The sequence below is a fragment of the Saimiri boliviensis genome, chromosome 6 (assembly GCF_048565385.1).
Source record: "Saimiri boliviensis isolate mSaiBol1 chromosome 6, mSaiBol1.pri, whole genome shotgun sequence".
NCBI lineage: Eukaryota > Metazoa > Chordata > Mammalia > Primates > Cebidae > Saimiri > Saimiri boliviensis.
Genome location: NC_133454.1, coordinates 49297845 through 49311735, shown reverse-complemented (window position 1 = coordinate 49311735; position 13891 = coordinate 49297845).

Sequence of the window (13891 nt, the reverse complement as noted above, 5' to 3'; positions counted from 1 at the left end):
CATGCATGTGCACATGTGTGTATACATGTATGTGCTCACACACAGCACACATATAAGATGGGGCAGTGCAGAGAGGAGGAGGAAGGCTTATCACCCTCAGATCTGTGGCAATCTGCAGAGAGGCTCCCTCCCACCTCACTACCCGCTCCTGTTTCTGTCCAACCTCTCTTCTCTCCCCTGAGCTCAGACTTTTTGAACAGTCTTCCCCAGGCTGCCTCAGGGCTTTGGGGGTGGGGGATGCTGCTGTGTTGCAGGCTTTAGTCTCTTTCCCTGCTGGGGGCAATGGCAGAAGACTCACATGTGGGACAGTAGTATTAACCTAACTTTATTTTATTCAATTCCCGCTTCTCTATGTGCTGAAAAGCTTTAGGGAAAAAAAAAAAGGTTTTTCCAGAAAATTACACCCTGCATCTTCCTTTCTGCTGTTCCTAGGAAGTCATTTAAGATGGAAATTAGAGCCCATTATTGCACATTTAATTACCCACCAAATGAATGGCATATTTAATAGAAATGGCAAAATCCTCCAACATGTGTAAGGTTTCTAGTTCATGCATCCCCAGACGTGTTACAAAATAATTCATTAACTAGAGATGTGTGGTTGCTGGGGCTGCCTCAGGGGAACAGCGGAGCCAGAAATTGGGGCCTGGAATGTGTGAGGTGATTAGCTCCCTGGGTCTGCTGTAATACAGACTTTGCTTCTAAAGTGCTCTGAGGTGAAGGCTCCTCATGAGGCCAGTACTGGGGGCCCAGGGTCTTCAGTAGGCTGGCCCTTGGCTGAGTGGGGAGAAGAGGAATAGGTTGGCGCATCTGCAGCCCTTCTTCCTACCCCACGTTCCTGTATCACTTGTGAGCACCAGGCCAGATGCAGAAGCAGGTGTGGGCTCGGGGGGAGAACTTCAGAAATGGCAGGGAGAAGGGGACAATTTCTGAGGCAGTTACTGGGGAGGGGATAGAGTCTATCACCCCTCTGTCTCTGACTGCTGCTCTAGCTGTGTCCTTTCAGCTTTGACTCCAGGCTGTTGTTACATTTTAGGAATGCTTGTTTATTTACGCAGCCAGCCAGCATTTATGGAACATCTGCTATTTGTGGAAAATCTGCTTGTTAATTCAACCATGCAACCAATCAACCTTCTTATTAAATACCTATTATTCATTCTTTTTCTCATTCACTCATTTGTTTTAAGCAGTGAACTAAACAGATAGCATGTATTGAATACCTACTGATTCATGTATTCATGAAACCAGCAGCATTTACAAAGTACCTACATTTGACCACCCATCTATTTATCCCTCATTCACCCACCCACCGAGATATTTACTGAATTCTAAATGCCTATGCATTCATGCTACCAACAAACATATATTGGACACCAATCAATATCAGGAATTGTGTATACACTAGGGAAACAAAGGCTAAGACACAGGTCTTGCCTTTAAGGAGCTTAAAGTGATGATATTAATAGCTAACATTTTTTTTTAGCATTTGATATATATGCCAGCACTATGCTAAGGGCTTTACATATATAAACTGATTTCCTATCGTGAGTAAAATGAAGAAACAGGTATTTCTCAGTGTTGCACAGCTTTTGAGTGATAGTCTCAGGGTTTGAACTCAGGCAGACAGGCTGCAGAATGTGTACTCCTAAGCAGGACACTGACTCCCTGAGTGGGAAAGGGGTGGGGGGACAGAGACACATCGCACAGTCCTATGGCAGGAGAAAGGGGGAGATAAATGGCTCTGCTTGGAGGAGACAGGAGAGTTGGCATTTGAGCTGGATCTTAGAGAAACCACAGGAGTCTATGAGCCAGGAAAAGGAAGTGGAGGTGTCGTAAGCCAGTGTAATGTTGGGAACTGGGCAATGGAAGGACATAAAAGACATGGTTTCTGTCCTCAAGAAGCTTTCAGTCTCATAGAAGAGGTAACAGTGGACACAAATAACTTCACCTCAGGTGTGAGGTGGGCCTTGGTGAATCATACAAATGGGACAAATGCAATCTCTAGAGAGGGGCTGAGTGAGACGAGGATCTTTCTCGGTTGGAGGTTATCAGAGATGCCCTCATAGACAGACCTTGAATGGAGGCTGAGAAGGTTCTCCTAAGAGAAAAGGGGGCTAGGGAGAGCATACCAGCAGGTGGAATGGCAGAAGACCCAATGGGCCAGGGAACACGTGGTGCTGACTGACTACCATTTCAGCCTCAGTTGTGTTAGCAGTGAGTGGAAGGAGAGTGTGGAAAGATTGTGCAGATTATAAAAGGGCTTGAACCTTCAGTTATGGAGATTAGGCTTTATTTAGTAGGCAGTGAAGTCTCTGGAAGCTTTTGAGACAGGGAGAGTGCTAACGATCCTGTGTGTCCCCTTGTGTTTATGTGCCAGGAGAATGAGCCGCACAAGCTGCATGCTCCTTTGCTGGCCGGCTCCTGGTTAGGCACAGTCAATGGGGGCATGAGCAGTAGATTGGAGTGTGGGCCAAGACAGAGGTCAAGAGACCACTTTCCTGCTGGTGATAGCTGTATTTTAGCAATTACCGGAAATCTGTATTTTAGCAATCACTTCAGGTAATTCCAATATTCAGGCAGGTCTAGAATCAGTGAACTATGCTGTTTACAAATCACCTTTGCATTCAGTCCTGTAACCCATAACAATATTCTTATCTCTATTTTATAGTTGAGAAAACTAAGGCTCAAAAAGAGTTGTGATATGCCCAAAGTCACGAACTTTTAAGCAGAATAGCTAGGATTAAAATCAACCTTTCTGATTCTATATTCAGCTTCTTGGGGGAAACTATGGGTCAAGAAGGCTAGTTCGAAGGCCTTTGTAATAATTAAGGCATCATGCTATCCTCTCTGTCTTGCTTCCTCTAATCTTTGCATTGCTAGATATTGCTCATTTACTCTCTGATCTCTCTCTCTCTCTCTCTCTCTCTCTCTCACACACACACACACACACACACACACACACGCAATTTTTTTGAGATACTCTGTCCCCCAGGCTGGAGTGCAGTGGCACGATCATGACATACTGTAGCCTCTACCTCCCAGGCTTAAGCAATTCTCTCATCTCAGCCTCCCAAGTAGCTGGGACTACGGGCACGAACCACCACACTGGACTAATTTTTGTATTTTTTTTTTTTTTTGGGATGAGATCCCATTATGTTGCCCAAGCTGGTCTCAAACTCCTGGGCTCAAGTGATCCTTCTGTGTTGGCCTCCCAAAATGCTGGGATTACAGGCAGGAGCCACTACTTAAAATGGGCCATGATGACCACCATGATGCCCGTTTTAAGTAGCATATGCTCCACACAGTCCTCTGTGAGTTCCCCGGCTGATTATAACCTCGCGATCCTGAAGCTACTGAGATTTATATGTGCATGCCTTCTCTTTCCAGTTGTCTCTAAGCCTTTTAAAATAGGCAGCATCATATAGCAGTTAGTGCATGGTTTCTGGGGTCTTTGATCTCCTGGACTCAAAAATCTTATTGACGCCTTTACTAAAATCTTTTGTACATTGTCATCGGCTAGCATGGCTCCACTCCTGAAACTCCAGGACATCATTTGCTGACCACATCTCCCATCCCTCCAGGTTTATCACTCACCGTTTATGGATTCCTTGCCCTCTTAGGATCTCTCGTCCCTCTGTTTCTTTAATCCCAATGCATCATCTCACTCATGGCTTTATTCCATTCCCTACCCAGCTGGAAGTTCTCTGTAACTGATACAGCCACCAGTCACAGACAGCCCTCTCCCCTGTTTGACCTTTATCCTCTCCACCTGACCCACCCTAACCCTCTCCTCATCTCACCCCAGCCCTCTCCACCTGACCCATCCTAACCCTCTCCACCTGTCTTGCCCTAACCCTCTCCACTATCCTACCCTAAGCCTCTCCACCAGATCTACCTTAACCCTCTCCACCTACATTTCTCTAGGTCCCCCAACTTGTAACAGTGAAGCCAAGACTTGAGCTCACACCGGTGTGACTCAGGAGCTTGTGCTCTCTCTGCCACAGCCCTGGCCTGTGACCCAGGAGTGCTCAGACAGAAGGACCCGAGGCAGAGACACCAGAACTAAATAGCAGGTCTCAGGACTCTAGCCACGCCCAGGGATCTCAGCACATCTTCAAGCTCCGGGAACTCCTCTCTCCTCTGCACCGGCACACCATCTGATTTCTCCAAAGAGGTCCCTGGTAATGACTCAGCTGGGTGCTGTCCAGCCCCACCTTCCAGACCCAGTGGGAGAGACTGCTGAGGTAGATAATGTCTTTTAAAATGTAATTTATTTTAATGCACTGCTGTATTGTTACTAACATGTGCCCTATTGTGTGTGCCTCTGAGGCAGCTGATTATAGAAACTTCCTAAAGAAAATGTCTAAACCCAGGCACCTGTTACTTTTCTGAATAAATGGGATGAGGTTTAAGCCATCTGGCCAGGGGCCTGCATTTGTGGCCTCAGTACCTGTAGTTTGGATCCCAGGCTTCCGAGAAAGCGTCAGGAAGCTGATCCGTAATCCTGCAGGAGCCACATTGAGGATCTTCTGTGTTGAGGATCCCTCTGTTTCCATGTTTCCTGCACCCGATAGGCTTGCCATGGTGGAACAAAGCTGCCAACATCTGCATGGGAATTTCTGTGTGTATGTGGGCAGAATTTGTCTTATTATGTAAAAGACAGTTCAGAAGAAAGCAGAAAAGAAGACTGGTAATAAGTATTCTTCAGGGTAAGTGACTAGGTAGTCTTGTAACAGATTGCTAGCATCTGGGGACAGAGGGTCAAGTCACAACTCAACCCTCATCTGACTGGTATGCAGAGAAAGTGCTTAATATGCTTAGGTAGGAGCTCCATGTACTGTCTTCCAGTTTCTGACATTCATCTCCCCTTCCCTTCCCTCCCACGACAAAGCTGTCACTGAGGGGTTCCACTGGGTTCCCTGCAGGGAGCCACCCTTCCTCCTCCTCTCTGTCACTCAAGCCTCACTTCAGTGTTCCTGCTCCAAAGGCAAGCGTATGACCCACCTCTGCCCTGTCACGTTGGGTTGTAGCCCCATGTGCCTTTCAGATTTCTGAGGCCACAAACCAAATCTTAAGGCAGCTTCCTTATTTTTTGATAGGATCGTGGGGGAAAAAAATCAATCTACACATCTGATGTTAAGAAATTCTCTTTGTTGAGCATGGTGGCTCATGACTGCAATCCCAGCACTTTGGGAGGCTGAGGTGGGCAGATCACTTGAGGCCAGGAGTTTGAGGCCAGCCTGGCCAACATGTTGAAATCTGTCTCTACTAAAAATGCAAAAGTCAGGTGAGTGTGGTGGTACATGCCTGTGATCTCAGCTACTCAGGAGGCTGAGGTGGGAGGATTGCTTGAACCGGGGAGGCTGAGGTTACAGTGAGCTGAGATTGTGCCACTGTATTCCAGGCTGGGCAACAGAGTGAGATTCTCTCTCAAAAAACGAAAAGAAATGAAAAGAAAAGAAATTTCTCTTTGAGTCTGTTGGCTTGGAGAGCTCCTTCTGGGACAGGAATTCAAAGACCTTTTGTGCTGTTGTGTGATGTGAGGCCTTTGGAGTGTGTGTGTCTAAGTGCAGTGACAGTGCATTTAACAAGTATTGGGTGAAAAAAAAATCATTTTACCAAAAAGCAGTTTACTATGTTTTTGCTATATTCACAATAGCAAAAGCATGGTATCAACCAAGGCACCCATTAATGGTGGATTGGATAAGGAAAATGTGGTACATATATACCACGAATACTATGTAGCCATAAAAAGAATGAAAATACTATGTAGCCATAAAAAGAATCATTTCCTTTGCAGGAACATGAATACAGCTAGAGGCCATTACCCTAAGCAAATTAACACAGGAACAGAAAACCAAATATCTCATATTCTCACTCACAAGTGGGAGTTAAACATGGGTACTCATGGATATAGAGATGGCAGCAATAGAAACTGGGGACTACTAGAGAGGGGAGGAAGGGAGTGGGCAAGGGTCGAAAAACTATCAGGTACTATGCTTAAGCATAGTACCTGTGTGATGGGATCATTCATATCCTTTAGCATTATGCAATACACCCAGGTAACAAACCTGCACATAGGCCCCTTGAATCTAAAATTAAAGTTTAAATTATAAAAAAAAAATAGAGAAAAGAAGTAGTGGAGAGACAAGGGAAGCCCTCACTTTCCTCAGGAGGGGCATGCAGAGCGGAGAGACCACTGGGTCTTGCTTGGATCCTAGTCTCTGCCTTGCTGGCCCTGACCTTCTGGGACTAGGAAATCAGAAGTTCAATGAATATCATGGCCTTGGTGGAGCCCAGGTTATCGTTTTGCTTTAGGTCCAGCTGTGAAAGCCAGGACCTTCCCATCCATCATCATTCCATCAGCCCATCTTTCTGTCCATCTTTCCATCCATCTAGACTTATACCTTTTCCAAATTAGTAAAAAAAAAAACCTGCCATCCTCAGGAGAGTCTGAACTTTGATGAAGGTTGTAAGGCTCTTCAGCCCACCCCCTCCAGCCTTGTCTCTGCTGACTGTCTTCTTCATAGTCTTCACCCTGTTGAAAAGGCCATGTTATGAACTCCCAGATGAGGCACATGGTGACCCACCACCTCACACTCTCTGCTACCTTGACCCCTCTACCATGCCCATCTCCCACTGGCTGTGTCCAGGTAAATGTCCCTTCTCATCTGTGCTTCCTTAGCATCTTCAGTTTACACCAGGAAGACACCTGTCAGGTAAGACCATGAGTATCACCTCAGATTAGACAGGTCTGCTCATGGTCCATGTCCCTGGGTTTTAGCAATTAAAAAAAGATACACAAAATGCTTGTCCAAAATTGCAAGAAACACTTTATTCAAGATTATTGCAACAGGGAAGAGAGAGTAAACTCAACTTCAAATGCAAAAGGGACAAGTGGGGATTTATAGCCAATGACAGGGTGAGGAAGTAGATGGAAAATCACTAAGAGGAACTTGGTTAGGTCTCCAGGGTGTGGGGAAGAGAAACTTGATTAGATTTCAACGCTGGAGAGTTCTCAATAAACTGGCTCAGCAGGATTATTTGCTAAAACTGGAGTCAGGTGGCCAACGATGGGGACTCATTGTTTGGTCGAGGAGGGAGTCCTTGCCATGGGTGGAGCAGGAAGCTGGTGCTGTGGTTGAGGCCAGTCCTTGGCATCCATCATGGGGCCATCCAGGTGGCTGGAACCTCCTGCACAATCCTGATCAATGGGTATCCTTAAAAATGGCAGCCTCTGCCCATGCAGAAGCCTCATACACTGATCCGTATTGGTTGTGGGTACCATAGCTGCTCTGAGGTGAGAGGGGATACATTTATTTTTCCCTTCATCCATCAGTTGAGCCTGGCTTCATGGCCAACCTACCCCTATCAGGGCTCTGCGTTCAGGCAGGGTCGGGGGAGTTAGCCCATATCCAGCCATTCTACAAGTCTAGGCTTCCTTCCCAATGACAAAGGGTGTGAAAGTGGGAAATCCCAAGGAGGCATTTTGGGAAGGGTTGTGGAGAGGGAGGCAGACAATACTGCTCCCGGATGGCCTGTGTTGGCTGGGAAACGTGTTGTTTCATTACAGGTTTCCTAGGCCTTGGAGCTTATCTCTCTTGTCCAGGTAGAATTTCAAAGCCTGCTGGAGCAGAGAATCCTGGGACAGAGGCAGGAACATGTCACAGGTTTTTACGGTAGAGTCATCCTTGGAATTTTAATTACCTTATCATCATCACACTGTTATATATTTACCTATCCTAATGACGAGATTACACATTCAATTAGTATGTAATTACTAGTTCTATTACTTAAAGAAAAATACTTGGGGATGATTACACAATTATGAAATACAATTAGAAAATGACATATCATTAAATGTAGAAAAGCTTTTAAAACACTCCTCCAACCCTCCCACCCCACCCTCCTGTGAAAAGATTTCTTGTATTTATTCTCTCTCCTCTTTCCTTTCTTCAAGTACAAGTGCAGCCCAGTCTGGTCCAGTGTGATCAAGGGGTGGGGATTTCCCTGGAGAGCCCAGGACATTGTATCTGAGAGATGCAATCCCTTATGGCCTCTTGGGGATTCAGGGACAGCTCAACTTTGGAGATTCTGCCTGAGGTTCTGGAACCACAGGGCATTTTTGCAGGCCCTGGGTGATAGTGATCCAACCTTCCCTGCTACCCCATCTGCTGGGAGTGCAGTAAGGGAGGCAGCAGGGTGGGGCCTGGCAATTCCAGTGGCTGATTGTTATAGGCTGCGCTCCCAAGAGGCCCCAGAGGCAGGCAGATGATCAGAGGCTGTCTCATACGTGGCTACAGTGTTTACCATTTTGATAATACTTTTGCATTTCCCAGCTCCTTTAATCCTCAGCACCATCTAAGGCAGACGTCCCCAAACTACGGCCCCGCGGGCCACATGTGGCCCCCTGAGGCCATTTATCCGGCCCCCCGCCGCACTTCAGGAAGGGGCACCTCTTTCATTGGCGGTCAGTGAGAGGAGCACAGTATGTGGTGGCCCTCCAACGGTCTGAGGGACAGTGAACTGGCCCCCTGTGTAAAAAGTCTGGGGACACCTGACCTAAGGAGATAGGGAGATGGTTAAGTGTTCTTATTCCCTTTCTTGGAACTCCCTCTTCCTTTAATCTGTCTCCACTTCCGCTTTTTGTCTTTAGTTCTCTGATTACCCATCTCAGTCTTCTTTGTGGGCTTCTTCTTTATCCTTGGCTTACAGATTGCTTTATTGCTCTCCAGAGTTCCATCCTCTTCTGTTTTTTGTTTGTTTTCTCTCTCTCGGGCAGTTCAAATGGGATGGGGGGCAGGTATGAGGAGGGGTGTGTGGGAGCAGGGAAGGAGCCAGATGGTGCCAAGAAGTCACGGTGGCAAAGCCTGGCCCCTGGGGACACACCGTTCTCCTTTCCTCTGGGCCATATAGTGATAGTACCTCCCCCGGCTTCACCACTGCTGTGTGTGGCCTGTGATGATGGGCTGAAGTAAGGCACTCTGCTGCCAAGCTTGACCTGTGAGACTTCCTTCTCAGTGCTTCCCTTTCTCTTCACCCATGTGCGGGCTGTACGTTGCTGTCCAGGATAACCTTTGAAATGGCTTTGAAGCAGACTGGGACCCTGCCATCTCTGGAGCAGAGTGCTCGTTGTCACTCACCTTGCCACTGTTTAGAGTTTATATGAGTAAGAAAAATTTCATTGTATTAAATTACGAAAACATTTCTCTGTTTATCGGATACGGCAGACCCTTATAAATGAAAACAGCCTACCAGTAGGAAATACATTCTGGACCATGAGATTGGAATTGGTAGTATTTTCATGCTTTCCTCTGGCAGGTCCAAATAGGAAACCAACATACGAAAGTTGTCTAGTCTAGTGGACGTCACGGTGGCCTCCCTGACATCCACTCTCCCTCCTACTGGTAATTATCGCAGTTTTGCCCAAGCCTTGCCCACCCAGCGCATGTAGCTAAGGGGCTGCTACCACCCTCAGCTTCAAGGTTGGGCCTAAAGGGCCTAAGAGTAACCTCACTCCCTTGGCTTTTAGAACCTAGGCCAATGTGAATTGAACTAGTCCTGGCCTCAGGACTAGCTCAGGAAAAGCTATGACCCAATTTTGTCTAATGAGACGGGGGTCCAAGTTTATTGGGATCTTCTTGGAAAGAGACTTCTTCACTCTAAAGAGAGCTGTGGAAACTATGTTGCAGATGCCTTCAGAATTCTGAAAACAGAAAGCAGAGATCCAGACCCTGTCCAAGCAGAAAGCATAGGGAGCACGCCCTGACCCTCAGACTCAAGTGCCCTGGCCCCTGGAGAGGTGTGTTCCTGCTGGGACTTATGCATTTCCTCCGCTTGCTGTGCTTCCAAGCTCACTGAGAGTACCAGCTTAGCATGCTTTTGGCTGCAGTTACCAGAAAACCTGACCCAACTCAACTGAAAACAATAACAGGAATTTATTTGATCATGTAACTGAAGAAAAGGCCAGGGTTGGAAGATGGTTCAGACTTGGCACTGGCTTGATTTATTTGAGATGCTCTCAGCGTGTTGTCTCTTCTGTAGGCTGCTGTTGTAGCTGCAGCAATGCCAGGCTTCCTGGCCAAAGACGAGGTCCACAGACAGGAGGTTACAGCAAGCCAGGCTGATGGACGTTTTAGGCTTTCTCAAATTCCTCAGGCACACACATCTCATTTTACTCCCACAATGAGCTCTTCACATTCACTGTGCCTGTATAATACTATTTAGTTCTTAGGAGGGTGACTGCATTTTTCTATTTTCAGGTTCTTAGGCAGAATGGGCATCTTGCTCTTGCTTCCATGCATGGCCAGCACAGGTTAGATTCTCTCTCTGACTGATCTCATCCTCTCCTGTGGTTTAAGCTATCACTTGTCCATTGATGACCCTGGACTTACAACGACAGGGTGGACTCCTCTCCAGGATCTTTCCCGTCTTCTCTGGTTCAATAGCTGTTGGGCAGCTCTCTGTGTATACTGAGCAAGAACTTCAAACACAGAGTGTCCAGATGGCAGACTCCTCATCTGCTCCTATGCACGCATTTTCTGACTTGGTTAGTGGGGCTTCTGTTTATGCAGTTACTCAAGCTTAAGTCCTTGACACCGTCTTTGCCTCTTTCCTTGCTTTTCCCGACATGTTTAGTAGTTTACAAAGTTCTCTGATGACATTTCCTAAATAATTTTCTAATCGGTCTTCTCTTCAATGTCTCAGTGGTCATAATCTGAGCTCAACCTCTTATTACGTTTTACCTGGACTATGGAAATAGTTTCCTAACTTGTCCCTCTGCCTCCAGTCTTGCTTTTCTCAATTCTATTTTGCGGAAAACCCATAGATCGACCTTCCTATGATACAAATGTTCATTCTTTGGCTTACAGTCCCTTCGTTGGCTCTGCATTTCTGCTAGAGAATCAGATACAAATTCCTTAGTCTGACATTCAAAGTTGTTCACATCTGGCCCTGACTTCAACGTCTTCTTCCACCATGATGTCCCTGACACTAGACTTCCCAGCCATACTGAGTTAGTCATTCCTCTCTGAGTACATGCTACTGCATCATGACTAGGGACTTTGCTACATGCTTAACTTCCTGCCTAAGAGATTCTTTCCCCACTCCCTTTAACTCATGTCCTCTTCCTAAGTCTTTAGGCCCTTATAAGTGGGTCAGTGCATATCTTTTACCTCCTCAGAGCACCCTCTTTCACCCTTCCTCTTGCAGTGAGAAGCTTTCTATTCCACTCCCCACCATTTATACATACCTTCCATAGCACTCACTTCACTCCATTGCCATTATTTGCTTATATGTCTGTTTCCCACACTGGATGATAAATACCTTTCAGTCATTCTATCAGCTTGTATTTATTAAACACTTAGCATGAGCTAGACACTGTGTGGATGCTGGGGACAAAGAGATAAACCATATTAGTTAAGGCTCATATGCTGCTTACTACATGCTAGGCGCTACCCAAAGCTTTCTAGATGTATTAACTTAAAGGGCAATAATTTGTGGGGAGTCTTGAGAGAGAATGTGACCTCTGTTGGCCACATATGGGGGCAAGAGTGAGGTGCCCATTCTTTTCCCAAGAACTTGGAAATAAGGGAAATACAGTCACACTTTTAAGAATTAAATATAATACACAGGCACAATTATTTTCGTGATCTAGTTGGTGGGAGAGGCAGGACTTGAATTCAGGTCTTTAAACTCTAAGACTTATGTCCTTTCTGCTATGTCACACCTGTTTCATTCAACCTCCTTCCAGCTTCCTCACCTATCACAAGGTAGCAGTGATAATACCTTGCTTTTTTACCTCATTTGGTTTGTGAAGAAGATCCAGTACAATGGCGATAAAGCCTTGCAAACTGTAAAGGCTCTGTACAAATGCGAATTGTCTATACATGAATCTATTCATCTACACACACATCTATATACGCATCTAGGGAGCCCTATTTAACATTTATTTTTGCCTAAAACAGGACATCTCTTAACATCACTCAACATCTAGTGTTCTGAATTGTACAAGAAATGCTGTTGCCCCCATGGGGTCGAGAGTCTTTGGTCATTTTCTGATACCTCTTGTCACCTGAGGCTTAGATCATTTATAATTAAGTGGGTCATTTGAACCTGCCTTCCCTGGAAGAGTGTTGGTTTCCTCTTTACTTTTTCACCGTTGTATGCACCTCCAAGCCTTTCCATCTCTTCTTCAGGCAAAATTAGGCCAAATACCCAATTTCTGATTCTTTCCATAGGAGGAGAAAGAGGAATTGAGATCCGCTGGAGGTTCACTAGAAGGCCCTTCCTAGGGCTTTACCCAGAGCTGATTCCTCCTGACTTCCATTCATACACTCAGCCCTGGGTTAGAAAACTTTTTAGGCTCAGAGGCAGAACTCTGCCTTCCCCAGGTGGCAGAATGAGGCAGCAGGCAGGTCTGCTGGGTTCCTTGTCCCTGCAGGAAACGCATCAACTTCAGTGACAGCCCAGTAGTCTGGGGGCCACTGTACCCCATGAAGGCTCCTAGAGCAACCCCAAACTCAGGGCAGAGAGAGATAGGCTCATCTCTTGGGATTGGCAGAGGGTGGGGTGGAGGGGGTGCAACTATATAGAGAGGGTCTCTTCTCATCTTTTACAAACACAGACTTAGTCTCATCTGATGCAGTTCAATTGGCTGGAAAATGATGGAAAGTTTACTAAGCCTAGCCTGGGGGTAGCGAAGAGGGAGCACAGGTTATACCCAGCATCACTCCTTCCCTTCAGGGCAGGCTGGGGGGCCAGGTCTTTCCCTGGCATTTGGCTGTGGATTCTAGAGAGCTTCTGACTTTGTGGGCTTTAAGCTGGCTTCCCATAGTGGCCCTCAGATATATAAAATTATACTTTAAGTTCTGGGGTACATGTGCTGATCTTGCAGGACTGTTGCATAGGTACACACATGCCATGGTGGTTTGCTGCCTCCATTGCCCTGTCATGTAAATCAGGCATTTTTCCCAATGTTATTGCTCCCCAACCTCCCCATCCCCCAATATCCCTCCCCTGGGTCCCCGCCCCACAACAGACCCCTGTGTGTGATGTTCCCCTACCTGTGTCCATATGTTTTAATTGTTCAACACCTGCCTATGAGTAAGAACATGGGGTGTTGGTTTTCTGTTCTTGTGTCAGTTTGCTGCGAATGATGGTTTTCAGATTCATCCATGTCACTACAACGGACATGAACTCATGATTTTTTATGGCTGCATAGTATTCCATGGTGTATATGTGCCGCATTTTTCTTGTCCAGTCTATTATCGATGGACATTTGGGTTGGTTCCAGGTCTTTGCTATTGTAAACAGTGCCACAATGAACATACGTGTTCATGTGTCTTCATAATAGAACTATTTATAATTCTTTGTGGATATATCCAGTAATGGGATTGCTGGCTCAAATGACATTTCTATTTCTAGATCCTTGAGGAATCGCCACACTGTTTTCCACAATGGTTCAACTATTTTACACTCCCACTAACAGTGTAAAAGTGTTCCTATTTCTCCACATCCTCTCCAGCATCTGTTGTCTCCAGATTTTTTAATGATCGCCATTCTAACTGGCATGAGATGGTATCTCAATGTGGTTTTGATTTGCATTTCTCTAATGACCAGTGATGATGAGCATTTTTTCATATGTTTCTTGGCCACATAAATGTCTTCTTTTGAAAAGTGTCTGTTCACATCCTTTTAAGCAAAAAGGACAAAGCTGGAGGCATCACACTACCTGATTTCAAACTAGACTACAAGGCTACAGTAATCAAAACAGCATGGTACTGGTACCAAAACAGAGATATAGACCAATGGAAAAGAACAGAGGCCTTGAAAGTAACGCCACACAGCTACAATTATCTGATCTTTGAGAAACCTGACAAAAACAAGCAATGGG